Source organism: Miniopterus natalensis, chromosome 10 (genome assembly GCF_054644295.1).
Source record: "Miniopterus natalensis isolate mMinNat1 chromosome 10, mMinNat1.hap1, whole genome shotgun sequence".
Lineage (NCBI taxonomy): Eukaryota > Metazoa > Chordata > Mammalia > Chiroptera > Miniopteridae > Miniopterus > Miniopterus natalensis.
The window spans coordinates 733043-757768 of NC_142090.1; the positions used below are offsets into that span (position 1 = coordinate 733043).

The 24726-nt window shown below is 59.8% G+C and overlaps 1 protein-coding gene across 1 annotated transcript in view; it reads left to right on the top strand.

Moving 5' to 3' along the window:
* The window catches only part of PTPRN2 (protein tyrosine phosphatase receptor type N2), a 248121-nt gene that overhangs the window by 153375 nt on the left and 70020 nt on the right, over positions 1-24726 (top strand). The gene's annotated exons all lie outside the window — the stretch shown is intronic.

The window sequence follows — 24726 nt, forward strand, 5'->3', positions numbered from 1 at the left end:
ACAAAGGCCCGTGGCCCCTGCCCCTGCCGGCTCACCCTCCTTTGCTGGTGCCCACGCAGGCAGGCTGCCCTCCTGGGTCAGACGCGAGCCCCTTGGTCAGACAGCCCTGGGGGAAGGGGAAAGCGCCTCCTCCACACAGTCTCGTCTGTTCAGCAGCCCGTCCGGTTGTCACCTTTGCAGAGACCCTCCCCAGCGGGGTCTTCTCCACGGGCCTCGCCCGAGGCTCAGCAATTACCGCTTGGGAGGGCCTGGCCCACCTCCGCGGGTGAGGCCTCGATGCTAAATTGTATCTGACATTTAATTTAGATTCACGGCGCTTTCATTCAGAAATAGCCTGGCCGCCTCCCTCAGGTGCTCTGGGATACGTCCCCCTCCCTCGCCGCCCACCCCCGGGTGCAGATCACACAAGCCGGAATTCAGCTCCTCTTTGCAATGCCATCCTCAGAGCCCCCACCCCAGGGTGTCCCTTTGCATGTCAGGACATCTCCGTCTGCAATTTGTAAGCAAGAGAGAAATCGATTTCTCGGCATGGCTCTTGCACGTGGCCCCCAGCCCATTAGTGGGCACAGGAGGCCTCTCCCCTTCACACCTTTGCAACAGGAAAGCGGGGGGCCCAGCCCACAGGCAGGTCGATGGTTTTGCCCAGAGGGGGGCAGGATGCTTATTGGCCAGTAATTTGTAGGGAGCCCCTGGTGCAGTAACCCTTTCCACGCAGAGGCGGACGTGGCGGGGACATTCGCTGCCTGAGGGGCCAGGTCCCGTCCAGCAGGACAAGCAGGTGCCCCCACCCCGCGCCCTGCGTCACAGTCTGGTTCCCCACAGAAACCACCAGGGCAGCTCGGGGACCGTTTGTCTGTCCGGACACTTGACTCAACGCAGCGGAGTGGGGCAGCACGTGGGAGGGACGCCAGGACCCGGAGTGCGGGAGGCCGTTAGCCCCACCAGCCCGAGGCCCAGGTGTGGGCGTGTCCACTGCGGTGACCAGGAGAGCCTGCGACGGCCGGCCTCACAACCGGTTTCTTGCTGGGACTTTAAACTGTTATACGGGATTCCCGATTTCTCCCCTCAGGAGAGAACAGATGAAACGCAGGTCCTCTGGGGCCAGGTGACACGCGGGCCGGCCCACCGGGCGTGAAGGGCTGATCGCGGACACCTCCCAGGGCTCATAGGCCCTGGTGCCTGGAGGTGGGGGTGCAGGACAGGAGGCCGGCACACACGCCTCGGGCTCCCCCGGCTGGTCCCGGGCAACGTCACAGCTGCTGCTGCTGTTATAGGGGGTCCCCAAAAATGTGTACACACTTTAACACCTGATAGCTCAGTTAATGTTCAAGCCTTTTCAGGGTTAACTGATTTGAAATAATGGGTGAAGCCAGACTAAGCTTTGAACAAAGAAACTTTACCCTAAAGTGCCAATAGGCTTTTTATGGGGACACATAAAAAATAAAGTTTACGGTACAAAACCCGCAACAGTCGACGCACTGAGGGCCCACAGATACCGAACGAAATGATCCTTGATGTTTGCGATTCCACCGCTTCGCGTTATCAGCAGGGCCTGGGCCAGCACGGCCGTCAGGCGTTGACAAAAAAAATTACTCATTTCTGTAGATTCTTTTACATTTTGGAAATGAGCAGTGTGTGAATAAATGAGGACTTTATAATCATTCCAAAAGCATATACATTTTGGGGGGACACCTGTGTGTTCAAGCTGCTGTTACTCAGGCGATTCAGGGAAGTGAGCTTCCAGGCCCTGGGAGTGCGCCGTAGTCGCGGGACATCGCGGGTTAGCTGAGTGACCTCGAGCGGGTCTGGGCTTTGCTGCTCCGTCTGTAAATAGTTTACGCAGCCGCCTCGGGTTCCTGTCTCCCAGGGACAGGGACAGGGACGGGGACAGGAGGTGAAAACTTAGCATGAAGTGTGCTGAGCTCCCTGGGTTAGAGATACTGTCTGAAAGGGAGGAGCCCATGGAGAACCTAACATGAAATTACACCTCAAATTCAGAGGGTTGAGGGGCGTTCCCCTCCCGGCTTCCACCTCTGCCCTAACCCCTCCCCGTCTCCTCCAGACCCAGGTAGACACCAGGGAGAGCAGAGAGTCGGTCCAACAGCTGTGTGTGTGTTTTCTTTTGTTAATTCTCACCTGAGGATATTATTTCCATTGGTTTTCAGAGAGAGTGGAAGGCAGGGAGGGAGGGAGACAAACGTCGATGTGAGAGAGACGTCAACTGGTTGCCTGCCACACAAGCCCTGACGGAGGCCGGGGTTGAACCTGCAACCCAGGTGCGTGCCCTTGACTGGGATCAAACCCAAGACCCTTTGGGAGCAGGCCGACGCTGTAACCACTGAGCCACACTGGTCAGGGCCAACCCCCATATTTTGACTTGTGATCATCTCAGGACCTGGTCTCCCTGCCCTTCGTTTAATTAAAACCAACACAGACGGAGCCACAGATGCCCCAGAAGCAGCACCGAGCTCTGCTCTTTCCCAGGATGACTTAGGATCCTGACTTTGATGCTTAAAACGGCAACGATCCAATTATTTCATTTAAAATAAAAAGGTGTGGGTGTCCTCCACCTATGAGTGACGCAGCCTGAGGGTCACGGAGCCAGCCTGGAGCCACCGCAGGCAGAGCCTTGCTCAGGCCCTGCCCCGCATTGTCGGTATCTTGAGCGTGGCCCAGGCGGGGGGAGGCTGGCACCGGGCACAGACCTTCCCCGAATCCCACGTTCCGCCTGTGAGTCCCAGGCCGCCGTCCTCATCGGCTGCTGCTCTGATGACCCCTCACGCCACAGCCAGCTCCTGCCCCACCCGGTGCCTCCTTCCCCGAGACTGTGTCCTTCCCAGAGTCGGGTCTGCGGAGAGCTCAGATGCGACGGCTGAGCGCCAGCCTTCCCGTGTCCGTGGTCGACACGTAGTTTACTGTGGAACCGCCACGTGCCAACTGGCTTACAGTTCACTGACCACGAAACCCTTATTCTAATTACTGCAATAAAAATAGATTTTTAAAAAGAAACACAGTGCCAGGAAGGCTTAATATTGTTTAGAAGTGAAGGTGTTTGTGCCCTGGCCAGCGTGGCTCAGTGGTTGGAGCGACGGCCCACAGACCAAAGTGTTGTGGGCTCAATTCCCGGTCAAGGGCACGTACCTGGGCTGCAGGTTCGATCCCCGGCCCCGGTCCATCCCCACGCAGGAGGCAGCCCATCGATGTCGCTCCCTCACATCGATGTTTCTCTCCCCTTAATATCAATAAAAACATGTCCTCAGGTGAGGATTTTAAAAAATGGGCGAGAGATTTAAAATGCGTGCTGAGGCTCAGGGATTACCTGTCAAATTAACTTTTCAACGAATGAGCGGAGTACACAGCCGGGACCGGGGCCTCCGCTGACTGGTGTTTGTCCAGACGCCGCTGTGCTGCTCGGGAAGGTTTCTCCTGCTGAGAAGATGTGCTGCCCAGGGATGCGCCCCTCCACAGCCTCCGCAAAGGGCGGCAGAAGCCAGACAATGTATTCCACCCTCTGAAAATGTCACCTCCCGCCCCACCCGTGTGGGCAGAGCTCTGCTGCCCCGGCCCACGCCAGTGTGTCCAGCCTGGCCCCGGGAGGGTCATGCCAGCTCTGGTTCTCTCTCAGAGGGGGGACTGCACACGACGCAGGAAAAACTGTGCCCTGGGAGTGGAAACGTGAGGCCCCACAGGGCCTGAACGGTCCGCACTCTCCCTCCCCGGAGGGGGGTGGCTGTGTCTGTCTCCACCAGCTTGGCTGCCTGTAACGGGGGCCACACACGCTTACCGTCTCAGGACTCTGGGGGCTGAAAGTCCGAGACCACAGGGGAGCGGGGGGAACCTCCCGAGGCCTCGCTCCTTGTCCTACGGGTGTCCGTCTCCTCCCTGTGTCCTTCCCTCTTCTTGCGAGGTCACCTGTCCTACCAGGTTAGGTCCCAACCCTTAGGACACCAAACCTTAATTATCTCCAAATACAGTTACATTGGCAGTTAGGGCTTCACCATGCGGATTTGGGGGGCACAATTCACATAAAACCATCTAAAACAGCAAGGCCAGAGTTGAAGCCCAAATCCTGCCCAGGGTGAGCCTGGAGGACGTGGGCCTCCCAGCCGAGGGCCCCCTTCCTCTAGCAAAGGGGAGGCCGGGTCTGACCAGGGGAGGCCTCCCGCTTAGTGGCATCACGTGGTCACTTCACACTTAGAAGGATCACGTGGTCACTTCACACTTAGAAGGATCATGTGGTCACTTCACACTTAGAAGGATCATGTGGTCACTTCACACTTAGAAGGATCATGTGGTCACTTCACACTTAGAAGGATCATGTGGTCACTTCACACTTAGAAGGATCACGTGGTCACTTCACACTTAGAAGGATCACGTGGTCACTTCACACTTAGAAGGATCACGTGGTCACTTCACACTTAGAAGGATCATGTGGTCACTTCACACTTAGAAGGATCATGTGGTTTACCACCCAACCTGAGAAACTGCTGACAGAGCAAGGGGGCCGTCGCCCATTCTACAGGGACAGCAGGTACCAGGCCCGACCCAGCAACCCCAGGGCATCGCTGTTTCCCCAGAACACCGCTCCCAAGGCGAGGGTCCCGGCTGTCTCTGCTGAGGATGGGCACTCAGCTCTCATCCCAGCTCCACATTCAGTCCTCTCTCTCGGCCATGGATGGGCAGTGTGGTCATTGTGATCCACTCGTTTGGGACTCGCTCAGCATTCGCTTCCGGGACAAACAGATGAACCGAGAAGTCATCCGTCGCCGGCACCGGCTGCACACCTTCCACGTACGGGACATAAGGTTGGCAGGCGGTGCTCCGTGTGCCCCGTGGAGTCGAGTCTGTCAGGAGCTGGTCACACCTGTGATTTCGAGTGTGCTGTCCCCCTTGATCCCGTCGCCTGTTTAGAAATAACCCGTTTGTTTTGGCCCAGCTGCTCCTGTAAAGAGCTCACTGTGTTCTGGACACCTAATCACTTCTGAGGGGCAGACTCAACCTTGTTTTCAAAACCAACTCACACACACTCTGCGTTCCCTGGGTGACTGTCCCCAGCCGACAGAGCCCAGGTAAGATGCTGATCGCCCAAGAGATCAAATCACTCTGAGCCTGGAGCCTGGACAGAGGGACAGCAGGCAGAGCTGCCGCCCACCCACAGCCGGGTGGCATTTACCCAGCAGCTCGCGGCTCAGACACCTTGACTGATGTGCCGGCCAAGGTCAGCCCCGTGCGCACGGCCAGCCGCACCGAGGGCCGGCTGTGGGCTCCGTCCACCGTCCACCAGCACGGACACGCTTGAGATGCTGCGTGCGTCGCACACGGTCCCGGCTGCACAGCCGGTTTCCAAACTGCAGCTAACGTAGGGAGACGCCTCTTCCTCCACAGTGGCGACAGGGCTGCTCTTCAACAACCTCAGGTGGGCCCCGCCAGTGGTTCAGTGGTTAGAGCATCGGCCCAGGCACCGGAGAGTCACGTGTTCGATTCCCAGTCAAGGGCATGTACCTGGGTTGCAAGTTCGATCCCCGACCCCAGAAGGGGGCGTGTGGGATCTCTCTCACATCGATGTTTCTCCCTCCCTTCCTTCCACTCTCTAAAAAAACCAATGGACAATATATCTCGAGTGAGGGTTAACAAAAAAGTGTCAGATGTGTGTCTCCCAAGAGCGCCCCGCGGCCCCCACGCCCACATCAGCGCAGGAGGGCAGAGCAGGCCCGAGTGCTGGGCGGCCGGGTCTGCCCCTGGCAGCTGGCCTCTGCGCCCACTTTCTTCGTCGACGCCGTGGGGGTGAGTGGGTATCTCAGCGGCCCCTGTGGTCCCAGTCACCCTGACAGCTCCCTGTTGGCACCGCTGAGCCGGGAGAGCGTGGCTGGGTTCCAGGTGTCCGCGGGGCGCCGAGGTGAGACGAGACAGCCACTTACTCGGGGAGCCTCGGCTGAGTCGTTGCTTAGTGGCCAGGATGATGTGGAGATGTTTGCTCATGGCTGGGACCAGGAGGCGTCGAAGCGCCGTCTGCCTCCCTCCTTCCTTGTCTGGAACCCGAGGAGCTGAAGTCACTGCCCAGGCGAGCCTGCCACGGGCGGCCACGCAGCCTGCGCCCAGCCGGTCGTCACTGGCTGAGCCTCGTGCTCCTGGGACGGAGACGCATGAGCGTCCGCGCTGTGCCCGGTGCCCAGGACGCAAAGACGATGGCAGTGCCCGTCCCCGAGGAGATGGCGCTAATTAACTCATTCTGCCAATAACGTCGTTGTCGTTTACGTCCAGTGCCATTGTCGTAGCCACACAGTCACTGCAGGAAGCAGCCATATCCCGTGTGAACCCGTGTGACCCTGTGTGAGCCCGTGTGAGCCCGTGAGCTGTGTGACCCCGTGTGATTCCGTGTGACCCCATGTGAGCCCGTGTGACCCCGTGTGAGCCCGTGTGATTCCATGTGAGCCCGTGTGACCCCATGCGAGCCCGTATGACCCTGTGTGAGCCCGTGTGACCCCGTGTGATTCCGTGTGACCCCGTGTGAGCCTGTGTGACCCCGTGTGATTCCGTGTGACCCCGTGTGAGCCCGTGTGATTCCATGTGACCCCGTGTGAGCCCGTGTGATTCCGTGTGACCCCGTGTGACCCTGTGTGAGCCCGTGACACTAGAGCTTTGCACTCGGCTGGGAACGGGGAGGGGCTGTGACCTGGGTGCGCAGGGCGGGCTCTGAGGTGCGTGCGCCGGCTCCTGAACACGGACACGGACTCGGCAGGTGCACGGGGCTGGCCGAGCTTTCTGGGCAGGATGCCGGCAACGGTCAGTGACGTGAGTGGTGACGTCACAAGTCAGCCTAGCGTGTTACGGGAACCGGTAACTACGAGAGTTTTACTCCAAAAGGGTGTAAGCTTTGAGGTGGAGCCAGCTCAGACACGACGGCCAGAGACGGGACTAGACCGGCCTCAAGGTCCACTCCCGGGCCCGGCGTCCGGGTCACGTCGAGAGCAGGGACGTGGCACTGAGGTTTTAGCTCGCAAAAGTAATTTCAACAGCCCGGCTGGTGTGGGTCAGTGGTTCGAGCATCGGCCTGCACACCAAAGGGTCTTGGGGTCAGTTCTGGTCAAGGGCATGCATGTGGGTTGCAGGTTCCATCCCTGGCCCCGGTCGGGGGTGCGTGAGGCAGTCGGCGTGTCTCTCTCATCCACGCTTCTCTCCCTCCCTCCCTCCGCTCCCTAAAAATCAATGGAAAAAATATCCTTGGGTGAGGGTTAAAAAATAAATTAAAAATGGTATGAACAGACTCGCATCTTGGGGGGACATCTGGAGGCTGACTTGAAATGGGGAAGGCCGGGGGCGAGGGGGCCCCCCGGGGGGGTGGAGTTGGCCGCGAAGGGAACGGCTCACCTCGAACAGTGTAGTGACATGGAGCACGTGACCGGCACAGGCTGGAGGAGGGACACGGGGCGCAGGCGGGGCGAGCCACTGGGCCGGCTCTGTCCCCTGGTCAGGGACCCACGGCGCCGGCCCCTCAGGCACCAGGCAGCAAAGCTCAAGCCGGAGTTGGCGTCGATCCGGGAGACGGGTCGTCCGCAGGTGCGGGGGGAGGTCGCGTAATTCTCTCGGAAACCGAGGGACCGCGGACGGGGCGGGGGTGAGGGACGTGAGGAGCCAGACCTCTGGCTGCTGCCCTCGCGGGAGCCGGCGAGGAGGCCGAGCCTCCGGGGGGGCTGTGCTGGGCAGGGTCCCGGGTCAGGCTCACGGCTGCGGCAGGAGGGTCCCCGTGCTCAGGGCACCCGAGAGCCCCTCAGGGCCCCTCTGGCCCCCCGGCTCCCTGCACGGGGCAGGTTTGGGTGCGTGGAGGTCTGGCGCTTGTTCCGTTTCGTTTCCCCTCCGCCTGCGTGTGAGGAAGGAGCGGCTCCGAGCAGGGCAGAGGCGGGAAGAGGACCGTGGTCAGAGGGCAGGTCTCAGAGGGGACTGTGGGTGGACAGGGGCTCAGCCAGGTGGTCGGGGCAGAAAGGGGGCTCCTTGACTAAAGGCGGGGTGCCATGGGGGAGGAAGACACGGGACTCGGGGTCACCTGCCAGGAGGAGGGGCTGGCGGTCGGTGGGAGTCTGGGAGACGTGGGGACTCTGGACCAGCCCAGAGGGGACTGGGAGGGGACGCTCACGGGTCAGGGTCCTGGCAGGGGTCCCGCCCCCAGACCCTGGGCTGCCAGCACCCCCACCCTCCGCCCTCCACCCTGGGAAACGGGCTCCAGGCGAGTGCACCTCCCACCAGACCCAACTTTCTTGTCGCCAAGGAAACTTCCAAGAGCAGGGCCGTGACTGAGGTGTCGCCCCCACCCCCGGGCTCGGGGGCTCACGGACGTCCCTCCTGGGGCTCCGAGCCTCAGGCCCGGCTGGGATTCTCTCCTCTTTGTTCCGGTTTCATTAACCTCCCACAAGAGGCTGGTGAGCACAGTTTATACAAATCCTTTCTCCAGTTAAGACTTTACCTCCTGATAGCTGGCCGCCAGCCAGAGACACAGACAGGTGCATTTTGAGGCCCAGTTTAAAACTCGAGCCCCTTTTCTGGGCGTAAGATAAGAGTGTAATCCCCGGGTTGGTGCAAGTGTGTTGAGACTGTTTCTAAAATCCAATTGGAATCAGGCGTGAACTTAAAAGCCGTGTGTCTACTGAACCGAGGACTCGTGTGGCCGTGAGATGGTCCCCTCCCCGGGCTCCCCTGACCTCGCCGTGTCCAGGAGAATCGTCCCCAGGCAAACGCACAACTTCGGGAAGCTGCCCCGCCCGCCCTGTCCAACAAAGACTTTCGAGCTTCCTTCCCGCAGACCTCTGGGTCTTACGGCCTCGTAGCCACACACGACCAGTGCCGTCAGTGCCCTCGGCCGACCTCAGGCCTCACAGGGAACGCTGTGGCAGAAACGGCTCCACTGCCCTTTCCCGAGTGGGCTCTGCCTTCGCCTGGGCCTCCTTGCAGCTCTGGGCAGCATGTGTCCCCTCGAGGGGCTGGCTTCCCTGCAGGGCACTCGCTGGGGGCCTGCTGGGTCCCAGGTGCCACCCAGGAGCCTGTGTGGGCCTCAGGTGTAGAGTGAGGGCCCCCAGGGCTGTGTGGGGTGACCGGTGCCAGTGGAGAGGGGGACGTCGCTGGCTGAGCAGGGCTGCAGCAGGGCAGGGTGGCCTGGTGCCAAAGGGGATGGACGCCTGCTGGGCACAGGGACAAGCAGGGGCTCAGGATGTGACCCCAGGGACTCGGGGACAGGAGGGCGGGGCAGTGGCAGACGAGCCGGGCCCGGGTCCCCTTTCCACCCCCTCGCCGACGCCTGTCATCTCCGGTCTTCGATGGCGGCCACCCTGACAGGCGTGTGTGGCACCTGCACTGGTCTGACCTGCGTTTCCTGCTGACGGGGGACACTGAGCACCTCTCCAGGGCCTGTGCTCGGAGCGCAGACAGCGCTGACTTTCTTCAGGGCTCAGACCAGTTTCCTGAGGAAGAGAATAGTTGGACCCTGCCCTCGGCAGCAGCTGCAGACCACGATTTCTGTATTCGTGCATTTTTAAAAATTTATTTTACGCCTTGTTGTCCTCATGTCCCCGAGCTTGTCACCCCTGCCGGCAACTCTACCTGACAAATGGTCCCTCACTCCATAGGGGTCCGGCCGACTCCAGGGGTCACAGCCCCGCCCGAGGGTCAGAGGAGGGACCACTCTGTCCCAACCTGAGTCACCAGGCAGCCTGGAGCCCACAGCTCATGGAATAGGAGCACGTCTTGGCCAAGAAGCCCTGCGTGGGGCCCAGACCGCTGAGCACCTGGGGCCTCGGTGACGCTCCTGGCGAACCGTGAGAGGAGCCAGGAGCCCCGAGTCCACGCAGCCCCGGGTCCAGCAGGAGCAGAGAAGAAGGGGCCCCTGCCGGAGGAGCAGAGCAACACGGACACCGTCTTGGGGGCGAGTGCTGTCCAGGGCAGCCTCGCCTACACAGAGGGCACAGGCTCTGGGCGGAAAAGTACCAAAGGCAAACCTGCCCCTCGGTCGCTGGGACTGGCCATTTCCCTTGGCTCCCGCGGAGTAAATGTCACCTCTCAGGACGGGGGCTGCACCACCTTTCCGGTGACATTTGCTGAAATCGGGATTTATTTTTGAGAAGCCGAATTAACGGTATTAAGTCTCTTGCTGTGACTGTTTTCCAAGCCGAGCAAGGAGCTGCCTCCGCTCTCGCCCTAACCTGGCTGCGCCTGGCCTGTGGGACTCCCGCTGCCTCCTCAGCTCTTCACCTCGGACCGTCCCTGGTCGCTGCCGCCACGTGTGTCCAGGGAGTTCGCAGCACCAGCAGCGCAAGACAGCAGAAGCCGGGCAGCCCAGAGTGAGGGGCTGCGTCCCCAGGATCCGAGTAAGCACCTGAGTCAGGACGGAACTGCTCCACGTTCCCGTCAGACGCAGGCTCGGGGAGGCTTGTTCTGCAAGCTTGTGGGGAACGCGCTGGTGTCAGACCCCCCCGTTCGAATCCCACCCTGACACTGACCACAGGACCTTCACTGAGTTACACAGCAACTCTGCGCTTCGGTCTCCTTGCTGGGAAGCGGAGATGACCCTTGTTCCCTCTCTGTGGGATCTGGGGGTTGAGGGGGCACCTCACTTGGCCATGCACTGGACTGGCACAGGGCACAGAGCTGGGGTTCCCAGCGTGGCCCTCAACGGGCATCCAGTTGGGAAAGGGCTGTTCTTAGGCACACACTTGGGATGCGGGAAGATTGCATTGAGTGTTTAGCATATTTCAGTTCTAAAGGAAACAGTTTTGCTTCCAAGGCAACGAGAATGACAGAATGGATACAGTAACCACAACAAGTGCAAAATGCTGCCCCGTGCCAGACCCCAAATGCCTGTTCCTGTGCCTTCCCGAGAGGCACCAGGGAGCTGGACTGTCCGAGCCCCCCTTCCCTCTGTCCTTCCCCGTGGCCCCAGGCGATGAGCAGGGACCTGAAGTGAAACCACAGTCCGACCGTCCGCGCAGCTCCGACCTGGTGCCTGAGACAGCACGTCGGCCAGGCGCCCTTTATTGGGGACGGTTTTTCCCCTTTGCATATTTATTACCAAATTGTATCATCTTAAAGTGTAGCTTCGGTGTTTGTCTGGAAACAGAGTTTCCATTTGCTTTGTGGAGCTGAAGGTGGAGAACAACCTGGGAAGCCCGCTGTGGACACCACTTTGTCCCACGCTGTGCCACGCTGTGCCTTGCTGGCCTGGGGTCCCTTCAGTGAGCCCCATGAGACAGGACCATGCTGTCCCGTTTCCAGACAAAGAAGCTGAGGCGCAGGACCATCAAGCCACCTCCTCGGGTCACAGGATCAGTAAGTGACAGAGCCAGCGTTTGAGTCTCTTCATGGATTCACTGCGCCTCTGAGCCCTGCAATGTGAGCAGAGCAGGAGCCGTTTCTCTACGGGGAGCCTTAGAAATGCAAAGAAACTGACCACAGGTGCCGCCTTAACCACACACAGGACAGCCGTGGAAACCAGCTGGAGCATAACATGGCCCATCACTCAGCACCAGGTGAGACTGTCAGAAGATGCTTGCCGGGGATGATGCCTACAGACCGGCCCCTGCGCTCGGCCACAAGGGCATGTGCTGAGAGAGCATGTAGTGGATTTGCAGAGAGGCAGCCTGCCAGCAGCTCCCGGGCACCTGATGTTGGAGGGACCACGGGCAGTGACTGGCCTTCCCACGGTGCTGATGGCTCAGCAGACAAGGCTGCTGGGCTGGGGCAGACAGCTGGTCACTCCCCCGGGAACCTCCTGCATAAGTGGCCCGGGACTCACAGGTGGCCCAGGACTCGCACAGGTGGCCTTGTTTAGCTGGGATGAGCACACGGCCTGTTGAGGAAGGTCCATTTGGGACATTCCTAGCTGGTCCTCTCCCCACAGCATGATTCTGCTTCAAGGTCATTCCCAGCTTTACAGTGACCCTTTGCTGCCTAAGAATTATGCCAAAACTTAGCAGCTGAAAATAACAGGCACATCCCCACAGGCTGCAATCCGGCTGTCACCTCAACGCGGGGCCACTGCCCTGAGGCATCTTTGCTCAGCACGGGGGTCTCTCCAAGAGCAGCTGCCTCTGGGTGCTGTGTCCCTCGGAACAAGAAAGACCTGTAACCCATCCTGGGAGGGGCCTCCCTTCACTCTGCCACACACCACCTGCTCAAGCCAAGAGAGACAGCCAGACAGAAAGAAACACCAATGTGAGAGACACATCGACTCGTTGCCTCCCGCACGTGACCCGACTGGGGCCAGGGATTGAGTCTGCAACTGAGGCACGTGCCCTTGACTGTGAATTGAACCCTCAACCCTTCAGTGCTGATGCTCTAATCACTGAGAGCACCGGCCAGGACACCTGTTTTTATTCGATTGCTATGTGGCAGCTATAGATGGGTTTGTAGGGAATTCGGAAGTTCCGGGAAGGACTTTTCAGGGCAATACCTGACCCCGGACCTCTGGGCCCCATGTTGGGTCAGAATGAGAAACACCTGGCTGCCTCCAGAATTTCCGTCCCCATTACCTCTAAGCACGCGGACACGTATTTGCAACATAAAATCACAGCAACTCCTACTCAGCTGCTTCGTCGGGCCCCGGCCGCTCCGCCGTTTAATGGGAGCCTGTTTTGCTGCATTAAAACACACCGGCGCTTTTCTTAAAAGTACGTGTGAAGCCTGCAATGCTGGATTATATAATTGTGCAGTAAACGTTTACTTTCATTGTTGTTCTACTTTTAATTCCAAAGCCATTTAAAGGGGGAAGAAACTGTTTCCAAACAATTATAATGGACCTGTCGTGTGTAACTGACAAAATACGGGAAAGAGCTTTTAACCAAAAAACAGAGCGAACCTGACGGCTTTCGCAGCAGGATTTTGTTCCCTTTCCTCTGACGGTAACGGTGTCGTGTACCCATTTCCAAAAGTTAGATCCCCATACACGTGGGGACGAGCCTTCCACAGACATCACACTGAGGAGCTTGGCTCCATTTTGTGAATAAAATCTCACGGTGAACCTGCAGCAGAGACACTGCTGAACATCAGCGTTTACATGTGCGTCCGTACGGCCTCAGTTAGTAAATAATATAAAGGTCCTACCTTTACAAAGAGGGAGACTGAGCGCAAGGCACCGTCGGACCCTGGGACCTGCGGGAGGCAAAGCAGGTCCCTCCGTGGGGAGCCGGGGTCCCGGGAGCAGCGGGCTCTCGGGACAGGCAGCTAATAACAGTGAGTGAGGCCGGAGGCCTTGTCCTTTCAGGATCTGTCATTTCAAAGCGTGAGGAAGGAAGTCGGCATCCCCCACCTGCCTCTCCCCCGTCCTTCAAGCATCAGCTCTTGCTGAAACTTTTTTTTTCAATCCCCACCCGAGGATATTTTTCCCATTGGTTTTCAGAGAGTGGAAGTGGGGGGAGAAACATGGATGAGAGACGTGGGCGGGTCGCCTCCTGCCCGAGCCGGGACCAGGGCTGGGGATCAGACCTGCAGCCCAGGTGCCGGCCCTCAAGCAGGAACTGGATCCGAGACCCTTCGGTGCTCAGGCCGACGCTCTACCCACTGAGCCACGTGGGCCGGGCTGAAATGCACCTTTTGTGGTTAATAAAATGGTTTTGGGGGTCATATTAAGCCGTTGGAAGGGGTATCGACCCTGTTTCATCGGAGAACCCTATTTTTTATTTCAGAATCCCTAGACAATCTGAGTGTGAGCCCGCACGAGAACCAAAGGTAAAGCCTCAGTCAGGTCGCTCTTTTTTTTTTCTTTTTCCCAAAACAAAAAGCTGACTTTTTTTTTTCCTGTTTCAAGTAAATAGCTCACATTTTTCTTGAAATAAAGTTAAAACATTTTAACCAATAATTTCGCCATTTCTCAGTTCCTCTCCATTTTAAAGTGAGGCAACGATTTTCCAGCCACATCTTAAAGCTGGTGCCAGAGGAGCTGCAGCAGAACCTTGTCCTGTCGAATGTCCCCCGTCGGGAATGTGGCCTCTCCCGTGGGCTAAACTGAGCGGGTGCTGAGGAACTGACTAAAATGCAGGTCCCATGATGATGACCATGGTGGCTGGGGTCCAGTGCTCTTCCAAACAGTGTCCTGGAAAAAGTAGCTGTTTATTGGCAATTGATGGATTTCAATCTAGAGGCATCTCTACGGGCCTGTGCACGTGTCTTTTTTTTCAAATTACCTTGGTGCCAATCACTGTGTTGCAGCAGGAGGCTGGCCAATGAAAACAGCTTGCTTTTCAAAATTCACCATTCATATAAAATGCCATTTTCTTTAACATTACAGGTGGATGAAGATTCCACATACACGTACCAGTGTTCAAAGGATCCAATTTCATTTTTATAATTTAAAATCACTTAAGTGGGCTTACTGATCAAAAGTATTTTTTAATCAAACATATTTTCAATACAATTTACATGCCATTATTATAAAATTGTTTTATTTTTAAAACAAAACTGGTTCAGGTTTTCTGAAATCAAGCAAGTGTCCCATAAACAGTTTTTATCGATCTGCCGAGCACGTAAGGGTCACAGGTTTGGTTCCCGGTCGAGGGCACGCACCTGGGTTGCAGGTTCAGCCCCAGCCCCGGTCGGGGTGCATGCGGGAGGCAGCCCATCGATGTGTCTCCCTCTCTCCCCCTCCCTCCCTCCTTCCCCTCTCTCTAAACATAAAAAATGGGAAAAATATCCTGGGGTAAGGATTAATAAAAAATAAAAATACATCTTCTTTGATGACTTAGTACCTTGGAAATGTACTCTCGTCACTAGCATGTGTGATCTGTAACAGCCTGGTTTCCCTACATTGAAAATGAGGTTCGTAACACAGAACATTAGCTTTTAATGAAACGAGTGTGACCTGCACTTTTAAAGACGTATTCGCAGGACCCACCACCGTCCTGAGCGTTCATGTTGCTCCGCTGCGTCCTGGGTCTCGGGGAGGCTGCACACACGCCACAGTCCTCACTGGTTCGCGCACAGCCCTAAGCCCTGCAGGAACGGTCTCGTTTCGCACCCGGGGCTCCACCCACAGGCCTCTCAAGAGCCGTTTGGGCCATCGGTTCACAAGTTTTCTCTGAAAGTGTCATCGAAATCGTAAACTGAAGTTTGTTATTAAGTGAATTCTAAGCTCTCGTGACAAAGATTCCTGGCGTCATTCATCCCTCAGATATCCCCCGAATCTCGTTTTACAGTATCGTCAGGACGCTTTTCTGAGGCCTTTCCGAGAACGAAAAAGTAGAGAACAGCTTCCTGCCCCGGAAGTAAGAAGGTTTTAAATAAGGAGACTGGGCGGCCGGCGTGGCTCTTTCCGTGGAGCCGGGCCTGTGCACCGAGCGTCGTGCAGGAGGCAACCCATCCCTGCTCCTCTCTCCCTCTCCCTGCCTCTCTCTAAAATCAGTAAGAACGTATTTTTTAAAATAAACAAAGGAAAATAGAATGAAAATCTGGTGGGTGGATGTCTCAGCGCCTCAAACAGTAGAAGGACCGGCACCTACAAACGCGCGGTTCCAGTGGCCCCTGGGCAGCCCTTGTTTCCGCTGTGAGTTGGGGCGAAACAGTCAGGCTGAGGGCAGGCAAACCTGGGGTGTGGGGGGGCCGGGAACAGGCCCAGGCGGGGCGCAGAGAATAGCATGTGGGGTGCACCGGGCACCCTGATGCGAGAGACTTTCCCACTTGTGCCTAAGAGGGTAACGCCCATGGGGCTGTTAGAAAAGTGACCACATCAAAGGCAGACAGTGTGGCCTCCGGCCCTCCGGCCGGGAACGTTAGGAAGGCAGGTAGTCATGGGGGGCAGATGAAATGGGGGGGGCTTTGGTGTTGGACATGAGAAAGCCTCTGGTCAACTGAAAAACCAGCTAAATAAACGTCTTTTTATTTATTTACTTATGTCACATTCCTGAGGGAAGAGGAACCGTCTCTCCGGCCCTGGGCTGCACCCCTGTTCTGTGCTCCCACTTTCTCTGGGGCCCGGGACCCCAGGACTACAAAGCCAGGGTGCTCGCTGCCCTAGAGCCAGGGTGGCCACCTTGGTGACTCAGGGGCTGGCCGGCCACAGGCGGCCAGGGCACCCCGGGGGCCTGTCCCTGCCCAGCCGAGCAGGGCGCGCACCTGGCAGGGGCTCCCGGCGGTGGAGGCGAGAGACATCGAGCCTCAGAGGTCTAGCCTCAGAGGTCGAGTCTCGGACCCGCCTGGCCGCTTGCAGGCTCCCGGGCGTCGCCACTGCTGGGCGCTCCGGGTTCCCTTCGTGAGCCACGCGGCGCAGGAGCCCGGCCGCTGCCCCCGCCGCCGCCCCACGCGCGCCTCTGCTCCAGGTGCGCCTGGAACCCGCGCTCGGACGCAGCTGGGATGGAGGCGAGGCGGCCGCGGGGCCGGGCTCCCCCAGCCGTGCCCAGCGCTGGGCCGTGGTGAAGACACACCGCCCGCGCGGCTCCCCAAGTCCCAGGGCCCTGTGACCAGTGCAGCGCGTCCAGGGCCAGGCGCCTGGTGCTCCGACGGCGGAGCGTGGGGCCCGGGCGGGTCCCCCACCCGCGCCCCCGCCTTGTATCTGCGCCGCCCGGAGCCCCACGATGTCCCCAGCCTCTGAGGCCAGCCCTCGGGTCCTGGAGGGGACTTCCCAATTCTTCGCCCCAGAGTTCTGTGACCCCCCCCGGGGCTGGGGAGGCGGCGGGGCGCCCGCCGCACGCGTGCGCACTGCACTCTCACAGGCTCGGGAACACGCGCGCGAGGCCGTTGCTATGGAGAGGCCGGTTACCAGCGAGGCTGAGGGCGCGGGTCCCCTCCTCCCCGCCTCCCTCCCTCCCCTCGCTGCCGCCTCCCTGCCGTCCACCCCTTTCGGCCGCGGGGCTCCCAGGCCTCGTCCTCCCCCTGTGCACCCCCAGCCTCCGCGCCACGACCCCCCTTTCCCCACCCAGGGTACTCCAGGGCCCGAGGAGGGTGGCAGGGAATGACCCGAACCACTGCCGCTCGGGCCTTTGCGCGAGGAGGGCGCTCAGAGGGTGGCCCGGGGCCCAGCGTGGGGCGGGCCCTGGGTGGGCTGGCAGGGGGAGGGGCAGCCGCGCGCCCTGCCCGGCAGGTCCACGGGCCCGACCTGGCGCCGGCGCGGGGAGCCTCGGGGGCTTCCTTTCTCCCCGCCTGCCGGGGCAGAGGGGCTGCGGGTGGGTGACTCGAGGGGAGCCGCGTTCCCCGCTGTGGCCGCCCCGGACTCGGTTTCCCCTCGCGCTCCTCAAAGCCGAGGAAAGCGACCGGCGGGCCTCCTGCCCCCGCGAGCTCGGCCCGTGAGGCCCCCGGGAGCTGGCGCTCGGAGGCGCTGGCCCCGCCGGTACCAGCGACAAGCGGGACCCGGCCTAGGTACACCGACGAGCATTTGCGGGCCCTCGAGACGCGTCTGTGGGCGACCTGCCCCGTGAGCCTGGACCCGGGTTTCGGAGCCTCGGTTTCCAGGAGGGAAGCGCGTCGGCGAGGCCCTGGTTGGGCGCAGGCCTAGGGCAGCGGCCGGGGAAGGGCGGAGGGAGGAGAGCCACAGGCCCCGCCCGGTCCCGCTGCCGGGGTGCGGGGCGGGGTGCGGGTGGGGGTGCGGGGTTTGCCCTGGAGGGGCCGAGCGCGCTCAGGGCCGCCGGGTGTGGGGCCTGAGGGGCGTCAGGTTAGGAGGGGCCACCGACTCCAGCTGTCCCGGCCGCAGGAACAATGGGGAGGCGGTGGGAAGGGGACTGGGAGGAGGGCGCCAGGAGAAACTAAAGAGCCCTCGGAGACTGTCATCTGCATGTGACAAGATCCCCCGCTCCTTTCTTCCTTCCCCTTGTTCCTGCAGCTGTGGGTCTCGGAGGGCGCATTGTGCACACAGATGTTGCGTTTCGGCTCTCCACTCTCCACTGCTCGGCGGGGGCGCCGCGCACCAGGGGTGCCCAAACCTGTGGCTGCCACGGGGGCCTTGGGCTTGGGGAGGGAGAGTGGGGGGAACGGGCGGGGGGCGACCGCGGGGCGGAGAGGCTGCGGGAACCAAGCCCAGGGCCCGGTCGCTCCGCAGACTCTGCGCGGCCTGACCCGCGGCCAGGCCCTCGCGGGGCTCGGGGAGCTCGGGGAGGTGCGAGCGACCGAGGGCCTGGCCCTGTGCCCCGCGCTGCTCCTCCGTCCGCGGGCAGCGGTCCAGACCCGGCCTTGGACCGGTGGAGGCGCGGACACAGCTCGACTCCTCCGTCCCGCGTTTGGGGCTGCGGCCCGCGGGTCGCCTGGACCTAATGGTGGCGAAGTTCTCAAGTTCCCGCGTCTGGCGGGCGCTTTGTGCGCGCAAGTGAGACTTGAAAGCTCGGCCGGGGTTCGGGCGGAGGGGGAGCGGGGGCGTCTACTCGCCGGCTTGCCCTGGGTAATTGGCTGCTTCAGTTTGGGAAGGGGGAAAAGGCCGCGACGCGCAAGTGGAAACGCTGACTCGAAAGCGCGACGCGGCGGGCTCGCCCGTAAAGAGCTGCGAGGCCCCCGCCCCTCCCTCGTGCGAGGCCACGCAGCGCCGCGCGGGGGGCGCTTCTCGCCGGTCCCCTCTCCTCGCCGCGCTCCCCTGAACTTGCCCAGTACGAAGTGCGGCTCGAACCGTGGAAGGGAGAAAGGCCGGGGAGAAAAGGCGACCGCCCGGCCGCCGCGCTGCGCAAATGACTGACACAGCCCGTGTCCATTCATAGTCTCGGGCGGGAGAGGGTGTACCGAGAGCCACGGCCCCTTAGCCAATTGCTGTCAGCAACACGTGGGGGGGGATCGCTATAGCAACCGGTGGCTGGGCCGCGAGCCGCGCCGCCGCCGGCCGGGTGCGCGCGGGGCCGGATATAAGGCGGGGCGCGGCGGCCGCGCAGGATGGAGCTGCGCGCGCGGCCGGCGGCCCTGTGGGGACGGTCCCGTGCCCAGCCCTGCGTCGGTCCTCACCGCGCCCCAGCCCCGTGCGCCTCGCCCCGGGGCCCGGCCTGGGCGGAACGCGCTGAGCTGCCCGCGCGCCCGCGGGCTCGGAGCGGGCGCCGCCGCCGCCGCCGGAGCTCAGCGCTCCGCACCTTTGTCTCTGCCGGCCGCCCGAGAAGTTTGTGGTCAGAGGCAGAATGGCCCCGCTCCGCTCTGCCTCCGGCTCCGGGAGAGAGATGGCCGTGGTGACGGCGCTGCCGCCTCCCTCGCCCACCGCGCCCCGAGGCCGCTCGGCCCGGAGCCCACCCCACCCTCCTCCGGCTTGGGCGCCCGGCACCGGCGAGGCTGCAGGTAACCAGGGGCGCCCAGTCGGGGTGCGGGGCACCAGTGGGCTGTAGAGAGGGGAGAGGGGCTGGGGTGGGGGCGGGAGAGGGAGGGAGCAGGAGGGACCTTCCGAGGGCATCGCCAGGCGCGTTGATGGCAGGGCGCAGAAGGGGAGCCTGGGAAGGTAGGGGGTGCGCATGGGGGCGGGGGGCTCGGGTGGGCAACCGAACGTCGGAGTGCCCAGTCCAGGGGCCAACTCGGACTCGCCCCAGGTCACCTGCCAATGGCTCTGGCTGGCAGGGCAGGGAAGGTCTGCCCGGAGGTCATTCCACTAGTGGGTCTAGGTGGGCGCCCACGGTGATCCAGTTGGTGGCAGCTCTTACTGGGCGCAAAGATTAAGAAGGGGGCAGCTGTCCGAACCCACAACACCCCCAGGAGACATCCCAGGTTGGGCTGAGGACGTTGCCTCTCGGACTTCTCTTGTGCCACTCAGGGCACTCCAGGCCCGGGGGGGCGGGGGGGGGTGCAGCTGGGAGGAATAAGGGGGGGAAAGGACAGGGGTGAGCAGTCAGGATGGAGAGGCGCCAAAGTGTAGGCCTTTCCCTCCCAGACCATTTTGGGGTGCTCCTTGCCCTCTTAACTCGGGCCGGGAGCGCGCCTCTGTGCCTTGGGGGTGTCCCAGTCAGAGGACCCTGGATAGACGCAGGGAAGAGCGTTGGAGGGGCAGGTGGGGCAGCGAGTGAGATTGCGGGGTCCTCTGAGCCCCCCGCCTGCCGGAGAAACGCCTCGGAGAGGCCCCCTCCACGCCCCGAAAGGAACCTGCGCTTTCTCTCCCCTCCCCCAGGCGAGGGGCCGCGCGCTGGCGGAAAGAAACTTCTGTCTCTGAGCTGCTTAGGGGGCCTTGGTCTCCTCCTCCCGCGGGAACTACCTGCGCGGCTCCAACCCGCGGCTCGGGGCTTGAAGGAGCCTCGCTCGGCTGTCGGGCGACCTCGAGTTCCGGCCGGATCCTCGGCGGAATCGGCTCTTAGAGCCGGAGCGTCTCCCGCCCTTTTGTGTCCTCGGTGCGCAGAGCCCGCGGCGCTCCACGCTGGACCTCCCGGGGGGGGGTCTCCGTCGCCGCCGCCAGGGCCCCCCACCCCCACACGCGCACCCAGAGGGCCACGAGGAGCCCACCCTGCTCCCTCTGGGCGCCGCTGCCCCGGCCTCGCCCGCAGCCTGCTCGGGCTCCAGTGGCTAAATCCGCCGACAGCGGTCCCTCCTCGCCCCGGGACCTCCTCCCGCCCGGGGTCGGGGCTGGCGTGTCTAAGCGGCCTCCCCAAGCCAGCCTCCCCTGGATTTAGACGCGAGCCACAGTGCTAGGAGGTAAAGGTTTGTGTGCAGAGGGGAGTTCTAGCCACACAGGAGGAAACGCCCCCGCCCAGCTGAGTGCCCCCCACTTGGCTCTCGAAAGGGGGTGGCCTTGCTGGGCTAGAGCGGCAGAGGTGGGCAGCGCCGAGCCCGTGCGGCTCCGGGGACCCTGGTGGACGCGGCGTCTTGGGGATATCGGTGCGCGCCCCAGGCAGTCGCGCTCTGGCGGCTGGGGAGGCCCGGCCGCGGCTTTGTCCGGGCGGGGAAGGGGCCGGAGCCTCCGCGCTGTGGATGCCCGCGGCTCCCCGGCACCTTCAACCCTTTGTGCGCGCGCCGCGGTCTGATCCTCGGACCTCTGTGGGATCTCAAAGAAGTCCGGGGGCGGGCCTGGGAGGTCGGGGAGCAGCGGCCCGGGGGCGGGGAGCGGCCGGGAATAGAGCCCAGAAGGCGCGAGGCTCCCCGGCCGCGCTCCCGGGGGCGCCCAGGCGGCTCGCGACCCGCGACCTAGGCAGCGAGTCCTTAGGGCCCGCGCTCGCCTCCGCGAGGCCGGGCGTCGGAAACCCCGACCCTGGGGGCTCGGGGGGCTGCGGGCGGCCTCGGTCCACGCGGCCGGGGGATGTGGGAGGCGCGTGTGTGCGCGGCAGGCCTTGGGGACCAGTGAGGTGCCAAAAACGCGGCCAGGGGCGGGCGCGCCGCGGGCACCCGCGCAGTTGGGGTCTGAGCGCCATGGAAACGCCGCCAGGGATCGGAAGGGCGGCTGGGGCTGGGGCTGGGGCTGGGCCTGCTCTGGGGCCCGTGCTTTTGGGGCTCTTCTTAGCTGGCCGCGCTCCGTTCTCCCCGAGACAATTTGCTGTTTATTAAGCTCTACTGAGAATCAGTTCACACGAAGGTTTTTTTCCCCCTTTTACACGTAAATACCTTACATCTCCCCTGATATTTTAAAACAGATTATTTCCCCAAAAGTGATGTTCTAGGAATGCTTAAAGATGGCAAATAGACCATTTATTATCTTTTGTATGTTTACTTTTATGCCTATACCTGAAAAAAAAAAACACCTCAACAAATAGCCTATGTTAAAACTGTATCCTAACTATTTTCATTACAGTTTATATTTAAGAATAATTATTCCTTGGAGATTCTTTTCTTTTGCCCAGATAGGCTTTTTTTTTTTTTTTTTTTTTTTTTTTTTTTTTTTTGACTACTTGAATGGCAGATTAGCAAGTACAATTTCATCTGCAGACCAACAATAGCTTTCAGTCGCACAAAGGGCTTCTCCCACCCCGAATTCAGACCGCAGTGCCTCTTGCTCTGATAATAGCTTCTGAAAAGATTTTGTAATGCAGAGAATTAATACACGATTATTTCCGCCTGACTTCTCTCATTTATTAGAATTCTGTAGCGAATTCCAAATTAAAAATAGTTCAGTTAACAGCATTAAAAAATACTTTTAAAATATTTTAAGACAAACCCTCCTCCCATATTTTTTAAGTTGGTCATCCCCATAGACTGATAACTGTTTTAAAAATTTTTTTTTGACCAGCTTTAAAGTGATAGTATATTTTAGTAGATATATTTTAGTAAATTTAGCATGAAATTTCCAAATATTTCTAAGACGATTCATCTGGGAAACCAAAAAACAGACTTGTTATAGCAACTCATTAGCAGTTTCTAAAACTAATTTCTAAATGTTACTGGGGAAATGGGCTTCACATTATAGTAGCTGTAAAAGTGCCGAGGAACACAGAATAAGACTGTTTGCAAATCAGATTCTTTAGAAATGATACAAACAAAACAGTCCATGATAGAAGTTTAATATTCATGAAATTGAATGCCTGTGTCCCTAAGTTTTTTTGATACAAGTATGTTTCAGAATTGAACTCAGTTGCTTAGATACTGAGTAGCTCTTGTTAACTGGCTACATGCGCAGCATTGGGAAGGGAAAATGCTACATTTTGCTACCTGTTAACAAATATTTGTTACCATAAAGTTTCTACTTTTTTGTGTGACTGCCTCAGTTCTCACAATCCGGTTTGGGTATAGAATGTTCTTTTCCTGTCTCTCTTCTTTTCTTTTAAACTTTTCACATGGACAGCTGACACTGTTTTTTGAAGATATTTTTCCATAAATGGCTCAGAAGATAATGTAAGGGGAGCTCATGTACCTTTCACTTATAAGCACAGATCAAAATAGTTTAAATAGGTCAGGACATTATCTGTAGATTCTAATCTCTAAGAGCAACTACAGGAATCATCTCTCTGGTCACATTTATTTCAATCACAGCTTTTGCAATATTTTATACTCTAAATTCGAGGAGCTGCAGGTGGAGATGGACGAGTGGAAGAGGCAAGCAAATTGTACTTCAGTTTACTCTCGAGATACATCGAACCTGATCTAAAGTTGACTCAATTATTCCTGATTGTCTCAGACGTCATACTTTTCCTGCATCTGAAAAACGGCATTAAGTGCTTGTCTGTGTGTCCCTCCACCCTGAGGTCCACAGACACCCCCTGCTCCCTGCCGGCCCTGCTTTTCCCAGGGGACTGCTCCCCCCCCCCCCCAGACTTCCAGGGAGCACACTGCCGCTGTACAGGAGGTGTTCCACTTGTAAAAGACGCCTGACTGTAAATGTCAGAGTCATAAATATTTAAACATTATTTTCTTTCAATTTCAAGTTGAGACTGGCAAGATGCCTCTAATTAGTCGTGGGCCCTCTGCAAGGCTCAGCGACAGGAGGAGGTTCAGGAGAGCACCTGTGGTTTAAGTCCTGCAGCCTTGGGGAGCAGGGACCCGTGAGGGGAGGGGTCTTGGGCCCAGGGCCCACCCATATCACACATGGGCAGGAGTGTGGACCAAACTCACTTTTGGGCTGTTAGCAGACATTTCTTTCTCCTCAAGCTTCTAGTTAGTAGGAATTTGAAGTTTTGTAGGTTTTTTTAACTCCACGAAAATAAATAAAATAACGATAAAGTTATTTAAACCCAATCATTATGCCAAGAAGGGGAGTTCATGCTCTATTTTTTCCTTTTTAAGAAAAAAGAATTTCTGTAAATTTTTGTTCCTTCCGGGATTCAGATCTGACTTACAGACAACAGTGCTTCCTCCCTCCTGACCTTCCATGCAGCCCTAGGTAGGACATTGGAACTATTAGGGGGAACCCCAGGGGAGACTTTTGGGGTTCCCCCTGAGTTGCCCCTGGACCACCCATTGGGACAGAGGGTTCCCAGCCCGGGCCTAGGTCATACTGGTGGAACCCAGCAGACTCCTCCTGTCCCTCACCCCAGGGCTGCCCACCGTCACCAAATGTCCTGGTGCCCAGACCACCTCACCCCACCAGAGACCCAGTGTCTGAGGTCTCGGGGACCCCTCCCCTGGCTGAAGGAGGGGCTCTTTGCGGGTGGGGCTGCAGGAGGTAAATGGTCCCACCCGGCCTGGGGACCATGGCCATCCCTTCTCTGCCAGGACAGCTCAGGCCAAGGCGGGGGGGGGGGGGGGGGAGGGCGGGGGGGGCGGGGGGGGACCATAGAAAATGGGACTCATTGGGGTGGGGTCTCCTCCGCTTCCCTCCCCTCCCTTCTCCTCAGGGAGCAACTTGGACCCAGCCGGGACTGGGCAGCTGGGCGGAGGGAGGAGGCCCGGCGGGGGGCCCGGAGCTCTTTGGGCAGCCACTCTTCTTGACATTTTTCTTTGACCTTTGAGTAAATTCCAAGCGCTGCGGTGAGGGGCAGCCAAGGAGGCTCCATTAAGCTCCCCGCGCGGCCGAGTGCACTGCGGGTCACGGTGACTGTCGGTTTCCCACGACGAGACCATCCGGCCCTCGCCGCGTCACTGCAGCCGCCCTGCCTCCGGGAAGGAGCTTCGGCCTCGGTGCGCGCCCGGCCCGGGGCGTCTCCTCCGTGCGGCTCCCGCGCTCAGGGCCGCCCACCGAGAGCCGAGCGACCACCGGACCGCGTGGGGCCCGGCTCCCGGCCTTCGCCGCTCTCACGTGCGACCGTCCCTCGGGTGCGCAGTGATGCGTCCGACACACACCGGGCACTGCATGTCCCCGCGGAGCCGGGATGGTCGCCGAGCGCCTGTGAGCCTCCGGTCGCTGGGCAGGAAGGTTGGGAGTCGCGTTCCCAGGCGCAGCCGGCCAGGGCGCGCGGGGGCCTCCGGTCGCCGGGGCGAGACCCTAGGTGGCAGCGCGGGGCCTCCGGTTGCCCG